This window comes from Acinonyx jubatus, chromosome A3, assembly GCF_027475565.1.
Source record: "Acinonyx jubatus isolate Ajub_Pintada_27869175 chromosome A3, VMU_Ajub_asm_v1.0, whole genome shotgun sequence".
NCBI lineage: Eukaryota > Metazoa > Chordata > Mammalia > Carnivora > Felidae > Acinonyx > Acinonyx jubatus.
The window spans coordinates 65,064,926-65,080,667 of record NC_069388.1 but is presented as its reverse complement, the minus strand read 5'-3'; the positions used below and the strand labels follow the sequence as shown (position 1 = coordinate 65,080,667).

The following is a 15,742-nucleotide window of genomic DNA, read 5'->3' as shown; positions in this document are numbered from 1 at the left end:
ATCATGACCTGAGCTGAAGTCAGACACTTAACGGACTGAGCCACCCAGGTGCCTCCAAATTTCATTGTTTTTAATGGCTAACATTTGATCGTATATATATATACCATATTTTCTTCAGCCTTCTTTTGTTGTTCTGCTCCCAACCCTTCCACAGTGTCCTGCGTCTGACTTGCCTGCATCCTTCAGGTCTTATCTCAGTGGGGCTCCCAAAGCCCCGTGATATAGATAGGAGTATTCCCATTTTACCAGTAGGGAAACTGAGGCTCTGTGGCTGAGTTGCCATAGGGCACGTCCAAGGCCTGGCTGAGGCCTGAGTTCCCGGCTCAGGGCTGTCCTTCTGTGCTGTGACCAGGCAGCCCATCTTCTGCAGTGGGGGTGGCCTACACCATGCTGACTGCTAGGCCACCCTCCCCACCTTCCTGCTCAATCTTGCCCGTCGGGACCTGTTTGGGCAGAGAAGGTGGTCACCTGAGTGGAGCTCTCATTCTGTGGCCCTGGCTAGACTGGTCCATCCCAGTCTGAGGGTTTCGTTTCTTTGATGAAGCCTTGTTTTCCTGGGGCTGCTTGTTTAAACGTATGCCCCCTTCTTTGTCCTCTGCCCAGGCCACCTCTGTTCCTCAGTGTGGGTGCATGTGTCAGCCATTGCCCTGGGCAGGAGCCTGTGGGACGGCCACAGCACAGTGACACATGGTTTGATGTGGGATAGGAATATTTTAAATCTGAGTTATCCTTCAGAGACTGGAACATGTGGTTTCCAGAAGCCCAAGGGCACTGGTTCCCTGAAGAGGGGGAGGGGAAGTGAGGAGAAAGTGTGGAAAGGGTAGGGGGTGGGGTGGGGACCAGACCGATCTAGCACAACTCCAACCTACTGAGTGCAGGCCTGGGAAGGACACTCTGCCTGTCGACAAGCGTGGGTCGATTCCTCTAGACCCTGGAAAACACCGCCCCACCCCCCCGTCCCGCCTCCAGCCCTCTTGGGACCCCTGCTCCCAGCACGTTTCCTGCAGCATCAGCAACATGTTTCTATTTTTTCCCAGTCTCCCTGGTGCGGCTCATTCCACCCCACCAGAGTGAGCCTGTGTGCCAAATGCTTCGCCCCTCTCTCTTAAGAGAGTGTGTGAGGACTGGCAGTCACATTTTCCTGCCCCCCGTGCCCCAGGCAGGTGGAGGCTGGGCAGACAGGACAGCAGGGCTCCAAACTCATCAACCAACTGCAGCCTGTTGGGGTTGGGTCCAGTGGGTGCAGGTCGTCTCCTGCATGTGACCAGCTGGGCCAGGCCTTGGCCGGGGAGCAACCTCCGCCCCCCCTTGAGAGGGAGGGGGCCCCAGGGGAGTGGCCAAAGATGGCCAGAGAGCAACCAGAGGAGGAGAGAGACAATGTGGATGGCTGCCCTCGCCTGTGACGCAGGCTCTTTAGTTTGCTGGGAAGAGATGGACGGAGATGCCCTGAGTTCTGAGGCGTGGGAAGGGGAAAGGCTCTGCAACCAATGGCTTCCAGACTGGGCCAGAGAGCCATCTTCCCCAGGAGCCTACGTGAGACTCAGCAGCCTTAGGGAACCTCTTCCCAAAAAGCTGTGTGATTGGCCAGCTAGCCACCATCCTGTACAGAGTCCCCCAACTAGGTCCCTGGACTGGGCAGAATCTCTGGGTGAGCTATTGGCACAGAGGCCAGCCTCCCTCCCACCAGCCTGGGCACGGTGGCCTTTGGCTGTGGTCCCCATCCCTGGGCCAATCTGTGCAGCAGGTTGAGGAAGTGGTTTTACTGAACTTCATGCAGAAGGAACTATTGGTGGCCACTTTCCCCCAAGGAGCTCTGAGAGAGCCAGGTACCTAGAGTGTCTGGAGTGACCCCCCAGTCATTAGTACCTCGAGGCAGGGTTCCTTCATTTACTCAGCCAGCATTTATTGAGTGCCTCCTGTGTACCAGGCTGGGGATATAGAATCCCAACCCACATGGTGCTTTAAGAGGCAGGTGGGGAAGCACAGAAGTAAGCCATGATCACAATCAAAGGTGACATACTACACTGACAGGGAAGGATAGGGTGTCTGGGTGCTCACTCAGTTTGGGGGGATCAAGGAAGCTCTTCATGGAACATGGACACCTAACTGATGCCTGAAGATGTTAAAGTGAGTGGTGGGGGGTGGAGGATAGGGATGAGATTTCCGGGTTGAGGTGGCAGTGGGGGCGAAGACAAGAGTAATGATGGTACTTTCCAGAAGTGAGTCCCAGAGCAGGTGGTGGAGGAGGAAAGGGCTGCAGAGCTAAGCAGAAGCCACACTCACAAGGACCTTGCATGTCTTAATTTGTATACCTTTCTTGAATCTTCAGCCAGAATTTTTCTTAGCCTCTAACTCCAGCAGGAAACCCAGTGGGAGATAGTGATTTCCTGCCCTCGGAGAGAAGAAAACAAAACTCCAGCAATTTCTGTCTAACCCCAGAATGTTAAAACTTGACTCATGCTTGTTGGGGTAGCACAGATGATGGCAGTTTTCTAAAAACAGTACTTATTGCTTTTCTATTTATAAAGGTAATGCGTGCTCGGTGTGGAAAAGTATAAAGAAATAAAAGCACATATAATCCCTTCATGGGAGATAATCAACATCAACATTTTGCAATTTTCCTTCCAGTCTTTTTTTTTTTTTTTAAAGTACTTTTTGTTTGTGGTTACATGGTTGAGGTAAAACTATATATCAATTTTCTTATCTGCTTTGTACCCTTGATATAACATAAGTATGTTCCCTTATTATTAAACATTCTTTTTTTTTGGTGCACCTGGGTGGCTCAATTAGTTGAGTGTCTGACTTCGGCTCAGGGCATGATCTCATGGCTTGGCTTGTGAGTTCCAGCCCCACATCAGGTTCTGCGCTGACAGCTCAGAGCCTGGAGCCTGCTTCAGATTCTGTGTCTCCCTCTCTCTCTGCCCCTCCCCTGCTCACGCACTATCTCTCTCAAAAATAAATTAACATTAAAAAAATTTTTTTTTAATTCTTTGTTTTTAAGGGCCACATCATGTGGTCTTTCTCGAGTTCCTCTGCTGACTCCAGGCCTTTGTATCTTCGAGAAAAGTGGAGCCTGAGCCAGCCAATCATCAAAATCACCTGGGGATCTTGGGGAACAGCCAGGCTTCTGGCATCAGAATCTAACACTTGAGACTGGAGAATGTGCAAGTTTAAAAAGCCCCTCAGGATGCCCTGAAACCGCTGAGGACCAGCAGGTTGGTCAACCTGTCGTGAAGCCCTCCAGGCCACACGGTACCTGCAGAACTCCCAGGAACCCACAGAGTTTGAGACGTCTCATTTTCAGTCAGACAAAATTATGTCCATTATCAGGAAAACACAGATAATGCTCTTGGAACCAGGTTCTGGCATACTGTAGGTGCTCAAAAAAAAAAAAAAAAGTAACTGCTGTTGTTGGAATCCCAGGTAGAAGCCTTTGTGCTGTTCCCCAGTAGACAGACACTCTTTGTTTCCACACCCACCCCTGGGAAGGGCTTCACCGCCGCCTCAGGACCCTGCTGTCTTCAACCTCCTTGGTATCACATACAGAATTGATGCTCCCTTCTCAGTAGCATAGCTATTATATGGCAGTCATTAAAAAAAGTAAGAACACCTTGCCATGAGACAGAATGTTATATATTCAGGACTATCCCAGAAAAACTGAGGCATATGGCCATAGGTGACCAGGAAGGCCCTGAAGGGTGGCAGGGTGGGAAGGATTCTAAGCACATCATGAGGGGCCGTCAGGACCCCGCTTCCCATCCGAGAAGGAGGCAAGACGGCAGGAAGAAAACAAGGGAAATTGGCCTTTATGGAGTGCCTGCTCCAAATGCAGTGTGGTTGTCACCTGTACCAACTGTCACTGGTTGCTGATAAGCCTAGAAACTGAGAACAAACACAACTTTCTAGGGCAGTTTGATGTTGCCACAATATTCAAGTGTGTGATCATTTTTTCTAGTAATTCCCTTTTTTGCTGTCTATTACAAAACCACTGGTCTGTGGCCAATTGAAAATTTGCAAAATTGGTCCTTCACAAAAAGCTTGAGGCACTGGTCTAGAAACTGATGTGTGGCATCTTATTTAATCCTCAAACAACTTCTGCAGGGGCTTGAATGAGGGGGTCCTTTCTCCTCCCCTGCTGTAAGCTAACATCCATCCCAGTGCTCGCCAGCTAAGCATCAGCGGGAGGAGGGTGGTTCTGTTCCCGATCACCTGTCCCAACCCAATCACGAGGCGGGACCAAGACTCTTGAAGAAGACCCCACAGAGAGTCTGGGGGCTCTCAATTTCCCCAGGAGATGGGGGCATCCCACCTCAGGGTGGAATGACACAGGGAGGTAACTTCCCGAGGCCTCCCAGGGAGGAAATTGCCCAGCTAGCATCTGCCCTCCATTTGGCATCATGGGAGCTTTCCCTCCCATCCAAGCCGGGTCCCGCTGTGGCAGCTGCTGTCCTGAGCTTGCCATCAACTAATTGTCAAGCCCCTGCCATATACTGAGGCGCGTACTAGCTGCGCTGGGGGTTCCAAATGAGGATATTTTTGGTAAGCACTTACTCTGATTAACTCATTTAATTTTCACGACAACCACATGGGAGAGGTCCTATTTTTACCTTCATTGCACAGGAGATTCTCAAGGAGGTTAAGGGACAGGCTTAAAATCACACGGCTAATAAGTGGCAGGACTGGGGTTGTCTCAAGGCTGCCCTACTCTAGGCCCTGAGCTCTTAACTTCAGTGCGATGCCACAGTCCTGCCCTGGAGGGGTTTGGAGTCCAGTGGGGTCCGTGAGAGCCCTGGAGAATCCTAGCAGAGTCAGATTGTCCTGACTTATGGCCCAGGAACCTAGAGGAATGAGGGATGCTGGGGCGGAGGCCATGGAGGGACTTTGGGGAGGGAGGCAGCCATTCTTAAGGCCCTGCTCCTCGGCTCCCCCATGCTCCCCTGGGAGCACACTCATATCCTGTGTCCTTGCCCCCTCCCTCCCCAGACATGATCTCACTCCTCCTCACCCCTGGAGGCCCCAGAAAAGAGACTATTGTTTCCTCCCACACACGGGAACTTGGAGACCCGCAAGCCTCCTCTCCCCCTGTTAGGGCAGCCCCAGTTCCCGCAGTGCAGTAATGGACCCCAAGGTCCCCAGCCCCTCTTGATACAGCACTCCCTCCCTAGTTTATCCCATAAGCTCTTTGCCTCCAAACCATATTTTTTGTACTTTTCTGCCTTTGAGAAGGCTATGAAGTAGGAATCCCAGGCTCTGCTGGGAGACTTTCTGCCTTCCCACCCTGGCATCCTCTGTACCCTCTGCTCTGTGGAGAGGTGAGAGGCAGCGTAGGGCAGAGTGGGACCAAGGCAGCTGGCTTCAGGAGGTCCAAACTAGTATCTGGTTGCCTTAATCTCTCAGTGGTCAGTCATTTAAACCCTCAGCACTCTCATCCTAGAAAATCGGGGTGCTTGTGAGGATTAAACGGGAAATTGCTGTGGAAGCTCACTACCAGTTCTAAGTGGCTCTACCTGGTTGGGCTTCCCTTCCAGCTCCTGGCTTATTTGAGCCTTGCCCAGCCTTCAAAGCTAGCCTCAAGCCCACTACCTCCAGGAAGTCCTCCCTAAGTACACCTGTGTGGTTCGAGTCTTTGGCCTGAAGGCGTCATCATCCTGTGTTCCTGCAGCCCTAGAGAGACACGTGAACGGCAGGCGTCACTCTGAGGACCACGTGTTGGCATCTGTCATGCTGCCTGTGCTGAGCCAGAGCCAGGGCAAGCTCAAGTCTGCTCTACTCTGCAGGACTTCTGGGTCTTAGGACTTCTCGTCTTCTGACCGTTTTTACTGGGGCGGCCAGATCTGAGGGCTCTCTTAACCCAGGGAGGTGGTTTAGAGCGAGATTTTTGTGATCCTCACTAGACTGGTAAGGACAGTGAGGCTAGGAAAGCCCAAGACCCGGCTAAGGTCACAGGACTGGGTAGTCAATTGCAGAGTCAGGGTTCAAACCGGAATTTCTAATGCTTTCTACATTCCCTGGGTGTCACCGTTGCTCAGGGCCCGAATAAAGCCAAACCAAGCACCAGAAGTATGTGCATTTGGGGCCCATATGACCTCTTGAGTGGGCTTTTGCTATTTCTTGGCTTCCCCCTGCTCCCGCCTCCTGGCATTCCTCCAGAAGCCAACCCTCAATGCCCCGGGGAGCCAGCCCGGGCCTGGGCAAGGTGGCAGAGATGGTTCCAGGCCGGAGCCCTAGACCAGGCCTTGCACACAACAGGAATCGGGATCCCCGAAGGCCGCGAGCGGGTCCTTGCTCTCTGCAGCACAGACAGTCCTGGTTCTGAAGAGCCCCAGAGGCCAGGAGAGGGTTTTAAATAGCCAGTGACAAGCCCCTTGTGAGGCTCGGTTTAAATTAGTTGTCAGCGCTTGATTGAATCAGGTTTAATTGTTGGTTGGCGCTGAAATGATGAACGAGGTATGGCTTTAAATAGGAACCATAAGTGTTTCAGACTCACCCTGAGCAGGATCTCCAAGTACAGAGCTGCTCTCCTCCTATTCCAAGGGCTCCTGGGGGAGGGGAGGCGACTGAGAAGGTGAACTGAGCCGGGCTGGCCTGCACTGCTTCTCCTGTTCACTGGTGGTTTATTATCCCAGCAGAGAAATCCAAGAAAAGCCTGATGGGGGCTCTGGGAGATGAGGTCTTGTGATTCAATCGACCAGCCCATCAATCACTTTCCTCCCTGCCCTTTGACTAGGCTTGCTTATTTGCATCTGTGCCTTTGTAGCTGTCCCCAGGCCCGTCTTCCTAGCCTTGACGGAGGAAGAGGGGGGCCCGGCCGAGCGGACATCTCTACTGTGTGTGGGAGCCAGAAGTCCGGCATTCAGGCCTCACTTTGCCCCTCGGAGCTCTCTCAGCCTGTTTCCACATCTGTAGAGTAGGACGAAGCTCGCCCTACCTACCTCCATCTAGAAGTTGTTGTGGGATCAAGGGGCTAATGTGGAGAAAGAGCCCTGAAAACTGTCATCTGTGCCCTTAATGCTGGCGAATCTGGCCCTGGGCTGCCAAGCTGGGGTGTATGGCAGGTGGAGCATGTGGGTGGGGAGAGGGGACGCTCGGTTTGCCCCTACAGTCCAAGGGCTCTTCCCACCCACAGGGCACCACACGCTCAGTGCTTTGGTGTCTTCCTCACGGTTGCCAGGCCTTTCCAGTTCTTTGGGCCACGGTCCCCGTGCACCTCTCTCACTTGGGGCCCGACTGGTAGGCTCACCTGGCTACACCTGTCACCCTCAGCCTCCTCTAACTTCCACCTGGAGCCAAGTTCCACCTCAAAGGAGCCTCACAGAGCCAGAGTTCTGACTGCCAGTGTCCTTGGGTGGGCATCCATACCATACCCACAGCCACACCAGTCCTAGAACAAGAACAGGGCTGACCAAGAGTCCTCTGGGCCCATCTTCCCATCTCTGAAGAACAGGTAAGGCTAAAGGCAGAGACCTGGATTTCCTCCCTTTGCCTGAAATTAGATTGAGGACATCTGGGGCCCGTGGGAGCAAGTGACAGGGAGGCAGTTTTTAGTTCAACCCTGGAAAGGCTCTCACAGGGAATACTAGAGGAGCTCAGACATTGCCTGGACAAGACTTCTATGGGGAGTGTTGCAGAAGGGACGCCTCCTGGGCTGGGGCAGACCAAGCGATGTCAGACCTGGAAGGCCACAACCTGCTTCGACCCTGACCTCCTTCCTTCAGGGGCTCGAACCAATGGTCTCCTAGTCTCCCTGAGCCACAGGCCCTGCGTTTGTGAAAACAGGAAAGTGAGGCCTTCCTAAAAGAGGGTGGTGTGAGGATTGGGAAATACAAGCTAACAGATGCAAAAGCGCTCCTGGCTTGGCCCCGGGTTGGCTTTCGAAAAACCGCTATGAACCTAAGCCAGTGGGGGCTTGGCCCGGAGGACAGTGACGATCCCTTCCAACTCTGGGTGTCTACTAATCGGTACGCTGGCCACAGGCACCTGACTACCCAGGGGCAGAAGCCGCCAGACCAAGTGCCCGCAACATTGAGAAGGGATCTGCTAAGAGCGGGCAGGTACCACAGTGCCTCATCCTGGGACCGATGTCCTTCTGAAGGGGACAATGGAGAGGATGGGAAAGAAAGCCCTATCTCATGTCCTTCTCCGAGCTACGTGTGATGGCTGTAACTGTGCGTGGATGTGCTGGGAGGGCAACAGGGACTGATGGGGCCTGAGCCACATTCTCTAGGTCCTCTTCCCACAGAGGCGTCCAGGGGGCGGAATCGGGCCCTCTTCACGGTGCCAAAATAAACTTGCATTGTTTCCAGCAACACAAGAGGCCTCAGTGAAGCAGCTTTTGCCAAACCCTATAAGGAAGCCAGAGAAGGGAGGGGAGCCTGGAATGAGACATGCCCCCTCTCCCACCCACCTCCCCAGCTTTCTTTTGACTTCCATAAAACTCCATGTAGGCAAGCCCTAAGGCAAATACCCATGGGCGCTGTGGGAATCTGGAGTTTTAGGGGAAAAAGAAGGGACTGGAACTCCCATTTGTTGAATGTTTACTATGTGCTACTTATTTTGCTTATAAAGACAGTCATGTTAATGAGCTGGGGGTGCACACAGACCTGGGTTCACATTCTGACCCTGTCATTTTGCTATGTGATCTGGGAGAGGGAATGGCTCTGAGCTTGTTTCTTCATAGGTGAAATGGAGCTCCTAAGAGTACACTTCAGAGCGTTGTATTAAAGATTAACTCAGAAAAAAAAAAAAAAAAAAGAGGTTAGAGAGGGAGGGAGCCAAAACATAAGAGACTCTTAAAAACTGAGAACAAACTGAGGGTTGATGGGGGGTGGGAGGGAGGGGAGGGGAGGGTGGGTGATGGGTATTGAGGAGGGCACCTTTTGGGAAGAGCACTGGGTGTTGTATGGAAACCAATTTGACAACACATTTCATATTAAAAAAAAACAAATTCAAATAAACTATACTAGATAAAACACTATTTTAAAAAAAGATTAACTCAGGTAACATGCTTAGTTAGCATAATGCACAACACATAAAATGCACTCAATATGTTAGTTGTCATTATTATTAAATAGTTGCTATTAGTAATAATAATATTATTTTCAAACTTCGTGACAATACAGAGCGGTAAGTGCTGTAGGTAACTATTTCAAGTATGGAAACTGAGGCTTGAGAGGGATCAAGGCACCTTTTCAGGGCCTGACTCAGGATTCAAACCCAGGTCTACCTGGCTCTAAGGCCCACACTTGTCATGTCTGCATCTGAGATGGGGGCCCAACTGAGTATCCTGATACAGATGCCAGGTTGCTCTGAGGCTGGGAATCCAGAAAGCAACCAAAACAGAGCCTGCCGGGCATCATTGTCATGGTCCAACTACTCCCTAGGCTTCATAGGCTTGGCCACCATCATCCAGCTGGGCTTGGCTGACCACCAAAGCCCAGGGTTGCCCTTGCCAGGCCCCAGGACTCCTCTGTCCCTGGACCATCGATCTGAAGTGAGTGTCTGCACAGCTGGACCCCAGGCTGCCCAGTTGGTTTCCCATTCCTGCACGGATGGCTTACTGCAGTTGATCCAAAGCAGGCTGGGATTTAAACGCTGGCTCTGTCACTCATTAGCTGGGTGACACTGGGCTTGTTACTTGCTCTCTCTGAGCTTCAATTTTCTCATCTGTAATGCTGGAGCAACGGTATCTAGCTTTCTGGGTCCCTGTGAGAATTACTTGAGACGATGGACATGACATAAGTGTCTGGAAGGTTAGTTCACCCCTGCTCCTGGCCTCCCCGTCTTGAGACAAATTCTCCCTGGGACCGTGGGACTGTGGGGCCCCAGACCGGGACTGATTTTTCCTCCTTAGATATGGATTCTCTGCGTGACATCCTTAATGAAAAACGAATAACTCATGTGTTCATTTCATTAAATGCTGCCCCCACAAAAGTGTGGGCTTGTGCAATTCTCCAAAGACTGTCAACTGGAAGATATCTCGGAATTCCTCGTAAATCAAAAGGTTTCATTTTTCTGCCAAGACAGTCAATTTTCTCTGCCTTGAGTCAGGCGGAGGGGCGGTGCTGGGCTGGGATCCGAGTCAACAGACCTGCCTGCTGGTCCGGACTCTGCCCATGATCAACGCAGGACAGGAGCAAACCGCTTCTTTTGCATTGAGACTCTGAAGTCTCGGTTTCCTCCTCTGAAAGTTGGGTGGTGTGTGTGTTGGGGTGGCCTGCTAGATGGTCTTCTGTCTCTTCCTCCAGTTCTAAAATTCTGGAACTTGATCTCTTCTTCTGCCTCTGCTTCTCTCTACCCTCCAGACTCCACCTCTCCAGCCCCCTTCCTGCTCTCCTTCTCCCCTTGCCCTGTCCTTTCTACCTTTCCTGTCAATCAGACCAGATCAGCCCAGGGCAGGGACTGGAGAAAAAAACGTCTATGCATTCCTGGCAGACGACAATCTTCTAATGCCCTTATTGCAAAAGCAGCCCTTCCTTGGGGTGAAAAGAAGGGCAGCCAAGATCTGTGTTTCTATTATGGGGTCCAGAAAGGGGGGCATTTGCTCTTGGCGCTAAGGATGGATACATTTAGGAGTAAGAGGTGGCCCCTTCTCTAAATGCAGCTTTGGGAAGGGGTCCTGGGCCAGCCCAAGGGGGCTTCGTGGTTGCCTGGTGGGGCAGATTCCAGGCCACCCAGAGGGGTCTGTGGCCTGCAGGGCAATGGGGTGGAGAGTATGCAGGGCAAAGGGCCCCGAGGGAATTCAGCCGCCTAAGAACTGCAGTCTGAGCTGGTCTCTTGGGGAGGATAGGGGAGAATAGCTAATGTATTTGGGTTTCTTCACCACTGAGTTCATCTGATTGACAGAGGGAGATAGAAATAGAGGCCTGGAAAGATTGCCCAGCGCAGGGGTTGGGCGAGAGAAGGAGAGCCAGAGAGAGACGGAGGGGCCAAAGAGGGAAGCAAAGAAGGGAAAGAGGAATAGAGAAAAGAGAGAAGGGAAGGAGAGAGGAAAGCAGGCAAGAAGGAAGGAAAAAGGAAGGAAAGAGAGTGAGGAAGGAAAATGTTTCCCAGACCGTGTCATCTGAGTGCCACCAATCCTCCAAGACTGAGGGGTGGGGCAGGCATGCTGAGGGTCCAGCCCCGTGCGGGGCGACTTTCCCACCATCCCTCTCCTGGGGCTTTGCTGTGCCCACTGCTCCATGGCCTCCCCAGCAGAAGCCACTTCCGAGCCTCCTCATTGCCCCACTCTGGCAGCCCTATTTACCTAAAACACAAAGTCAGCGGGGCGCCTGGGTGGCGCAGTCGGTTAAGCGTCCGACTTCAGCCAGGTCACGATCTCGCGGTCCGTGAGTTCGAGCCCCGCGTCAGGCTCTGGGCTGATGGCTCGGAGCCTGGAGCCTGTTTCCAATTCTGTGTCTCCCTCTCTCTCTGCCCCTCCCCCGTTCATGCTCTGTCTCTCTCTGTCCCAAAAATAAATAAACGTTGAAAAAAAAAATTTAAAAAAATAAAAATAAAAAAAATAAAACACAAAGTCAGCAATTGCCCTGGAGCTGCGCAAGGAAGTAGCTAGCGGGCCCTGTGTGGCTGGCAAGTCCCAGAAGCGAATCCTAGCAGCACAATTAGACGGGCACAGAACCGAGTACTCAAAATACAGCACGCACTGTCCCACTCACTAGATCACTAAATATGCTTTTGCCTCTGTTTTTACCATACTAGCACATGTACACGTATAAACCCACTCCATTCACCATGTTTGGCTTTAAACATCTCTTTACTAGTTCTGAAAATAAAATCCACTGAAAGACCTGCAACCATTAAGAGCTCTGTCTGTCCATCTACCCATCCATCCATCCATCCATCCATGTAGAGTCTGCCCTTTCAAGGGACTTTTATTATTTATTTATTTATTTAAAGTTTATTTATTTTGAGAGAGAGAGAGAGAAAGCATGAGTCAGGGAGGAACAGAGAGAGAAGGACAGAGAGAGAATCCCAAGCTCTGTCAGCACAGAGCCAATGCAGGGCTTGAACTCATGAGCCATGACATCATGACTTGAGCCAAAGTCGGACGCTTAACCAACTGAGCCTCCCAGCCACCTCTCAAGGGACTTTTAATTGAGTATCTACAGTACGCCAGGCAGTTGGCTTTACTGGGTCAGCCACAAAAACAGGCCTTGCCCTCAAGGGGCACACTTTCTGTTGGGTAAACACACATAAATAATTTATTACTATATATATTATAAGTGGAATAATAAGAATGTTACCAATTGTTATCTGGTAAAAACAAAACAAGACAAATCAACTGTGTCAGGCAACTGTTACACATAATCTGTAATGTGGACCCTGACTTCCAGAACAGAGGTGCCCTGCTCTCTGCCACCCACCTGTGGATAGATGACCTGTCTGGCTAGTGTGTCCTGATTCAGAGCTGGCATCTACTTTTTTAAAGAAAATATTGTTTTTTAAATGCATAAAACTGGGGCGCCCGGATGGCTCAGTCGGTTAAGTGTCCGACTTTGGCTCAGGTCATGATCTTGCGATTCATGAGTTCAAGCCTCATATTGGGCTCTGTGCTGACAGCTTAGAGCCTGGATCCTGCTTTGGATTCTGTGTCTCCCTCTCTCTTTGCCCCTCCCCTGCTTGTGCTCGGTCTTTCTCTCTCTCTCTCTCTCTCAAAAATAAAATAAAACATTAAAACAAATAAATGCATAAGACCTATAAAGCAAATACCTTTGTAACCATCCATGAGATCAAGAAATAGACTAGAACATCTCCAGTACCTGTGAAGTGCCCCAACTCCACACCTCTCCCAATCAAATCTCCTCCCCTTCTCCCCAGAGGTAACACTATCCTGACTTTTCTGGTCATCATTACCTTTCTATATGGTTTTATCCTCTGTGTATGTACCCTAAAAATCTTAGAGTGAACTGTAGGAGACTAAATGGTTGGATAACAGCAATTTTATACAGTTTAAGCTAATGGTTAATTTACCTTTAGGCTTGGCAAGTAAGTACTTACTGTATGCATTCTTTTTTTTTAATTGAGGTATAATTGACTTTGTGTAACCTGCCGTGCTTCCCTATCCTAGAATGTGAGTATAGTAAAGCATAATTTTTTAAGTGTTTATTTATTTTTGAGAGAGATAGAGTGTGAGTCGGGGAGAGATGGTGGGGGGGGCGGAGGTTGGGGGCACAGAGGATCCAAAGCAGGCTCTATGCTGAGAGCCTGATGCTGTGCTGGAACTCATAAATCATGAGAGCATAACCTGAGCCACAATTGGATGCTTAGCCAACTGAGCCACCCAGGTGCCCCAAAGCCTTTCATTTCATCTGCCTCTCCAAGTGCAATGTCCATGGCCATGTTGGAGTGATCTATAAAGACACCACAAGGTACTTTCTCCTCCTTTATAACACATTTCCCTACCACTCTTTTGCTCCAGCATTTTTTTAAAGTCTGTTTTTCTTTCTCACTGCTCTGTAACCCTACCTCTATGTTATATCAAGTATCCCTATATGTGTTGATCTGTTCATGAGCTCTCTATTCTGTTTCAGTGATCTATTTCTCTATGCCTGTGCCAATGACACATTGTCTTAATTACTATGACCTTATGGTAAGTAATAATCCCTGATAGGACAATTCCTTCACTTTGTTTTTCTTATTTCACTCTCATATGAATTTTACAATAAGTTTACCAAATCCTACATGCAATAATGTGTTGGGATTTTGATTGGAATGCTTTGAATCCACATATAAATTTGTGGAAAATGACATCTTTACAATGCAGACCTATCTATCCACGAATATAGTATACCTCTGCATTTTTTAGAGTATCCTTTAGTGTCCCTCAATAAAGTTTAATAATTTTTTTATAGAAGTCTAACATACAGGCCATTGGAGCCCTGTGTTGCTGCCATGTCTTTTGGGGCCAGCGTGAATGTCCTGCAATGCCTGATGGAGCAGCTCAAGCTGGATGCCAGTGTGGAGAGTATCAAGGCCTCACAGGCACCTGCAGAGCTTCAACAGTACTGCACGTAAAATGCCTGCAAGGATGCCCTGCTGGTAGGTGTTCCAGCTGAAAGCAACACTTTCTGGGAGCTCAGATCCTGTGCTTTATTCTAAAGGCTGGGAAGAAGTTTCCTGAGGAATGCTTTTAAGCGTAAAGTGATGGATGACTGCTTCTAAGTCTCAAGAAAACACTTTTTTCCAGCCAAATGACTCTTAGATATTTTGGGCCTGTCCTGTGGCCTGGTCCTATAGCCAAAATTCTACAGAAATTGATGAGTTTCTACTCAGATAAGAGAACTGAGTGAAAGAATGGACTTTAGATAATAATGGCCTGATTCTTTTGGTAAAGTGCTTCTATATTTAAGACAAACAAAAATGTTACCACCAAATATACTTTTTTCATGAGCAAATTACTAGTGTTTCTATATCTGGAATATCATGTTTGTTTTATTGACTAGATGTTTACAGTTTGGGAAGGAAAACATTTTTGTTAAAAAATTTGTATTTTGTTAATTTGTTGTTCCTAAGATTTTTATACCATAACAAAACTTGTTATTTTCTCATGAATTTAACAGTTTCTAAATGAAGACAAGCAAGTATAAAACTGGGAGAAGAATAAGTTTTATTGATCAAATGATGTCTTGATTTTTCTAAATGAGAAGATTATTTTATTTGTAACACTAAACATGGGAGCTGTTTCTTAGCAAACATATTTGTAAAGATTTGGTCTTTATCTTAAGTTCCTCTACTTTATTGTCGTGGTTGTATCTTAAAAAAAGGTACATCATTTCATGTCTTAAAAAATGTTTACATGTGATCTTCTGAACATTGCAAATGATTAAAAACAAAATAATGGAAAATACTACAACCTAAATTCTTAATGTCACAAGTGTTTTACTTTGATGATGTGCTTTGATTTAATTTGGGACACTTAAAAAGATTTTTTTAACGTTTTTATTTTTGAGAGAGAGAGAGACAGAGAGAGAGAAAGAGCATGACTGGGGGAGGGGAAGAGAGAGAGGGAGACACAGAATCTGAAACAGGCTCCAAGCTCTGAACTGTCAGCACAGAGCCCAACACAGGGCTTGAACCCACTGCCAACCACGAGATCATGACCTGAGACGAAGTCAGACGCTTAACTGACTGAGCCATCCAGGTGCCCCAATTTGGGACACCTTTAAAAGATACTTTGTGTTTGTAGTAATCTTTAATGAGCTTGGAAATAAAATTCTGCTTAATTAATCATTTTCTAAGAAAAAAAGTATAACATAAATTTTGTTAGACTCATTCATGAATCCCTCATTTTTGTTGCAAATGTATATGATCACTTTTTAAAAAGTTCATTTTCTCACATTAGTTGTTCATGTATTGAAAAAAACTCATTGTTGGTATGTTAATTTTATACCCAGCAATCCTGCAAAACATTCTTACTAGGTCTAATAATATTAGTAGACTCTTGGATTTTTATTCACATAATATTATTTGTATACATTTAAAGTTTTGTTTCTCTATTTCTCAATCTTAGCCTTACATTGTTTTTTTTTCTCTTTATTTAAACGGGAAGGACTTCCAGCACAATGTTGATAGAAGTAGTGATAGTGACTACCCTTGTCTTTGTCTTATTTTCTATCTCAAAGGCAGTGGTTGGACAGGATGAACTCTTGAGTGCCTTCCAATGTGAAGATCTTGATTCTCCCTATGATCATATTCTTTCTGGATAAGACAGCTACTAAGACTTCTGGAGTCTTTCTCCTGGCCCAGA

At 48.5% G+C, this 15,742-nt stretch overlaps 1 pseudogene; it reads left to right on the top strand.

The window, feature by feature from the left end:
- Positions 1-15,470, top strand: part of LOC113603264 (guanine nucleotide-binding protein G(I)/G(S)/G(O) subunit gamma-10-like) — a 52,757-nt pseudogene extending 37,287 nt beyond the window's left edge.
- The last annotated feature ends 272 nt before the right edge of the window (positions 15,471-15,742 follow it).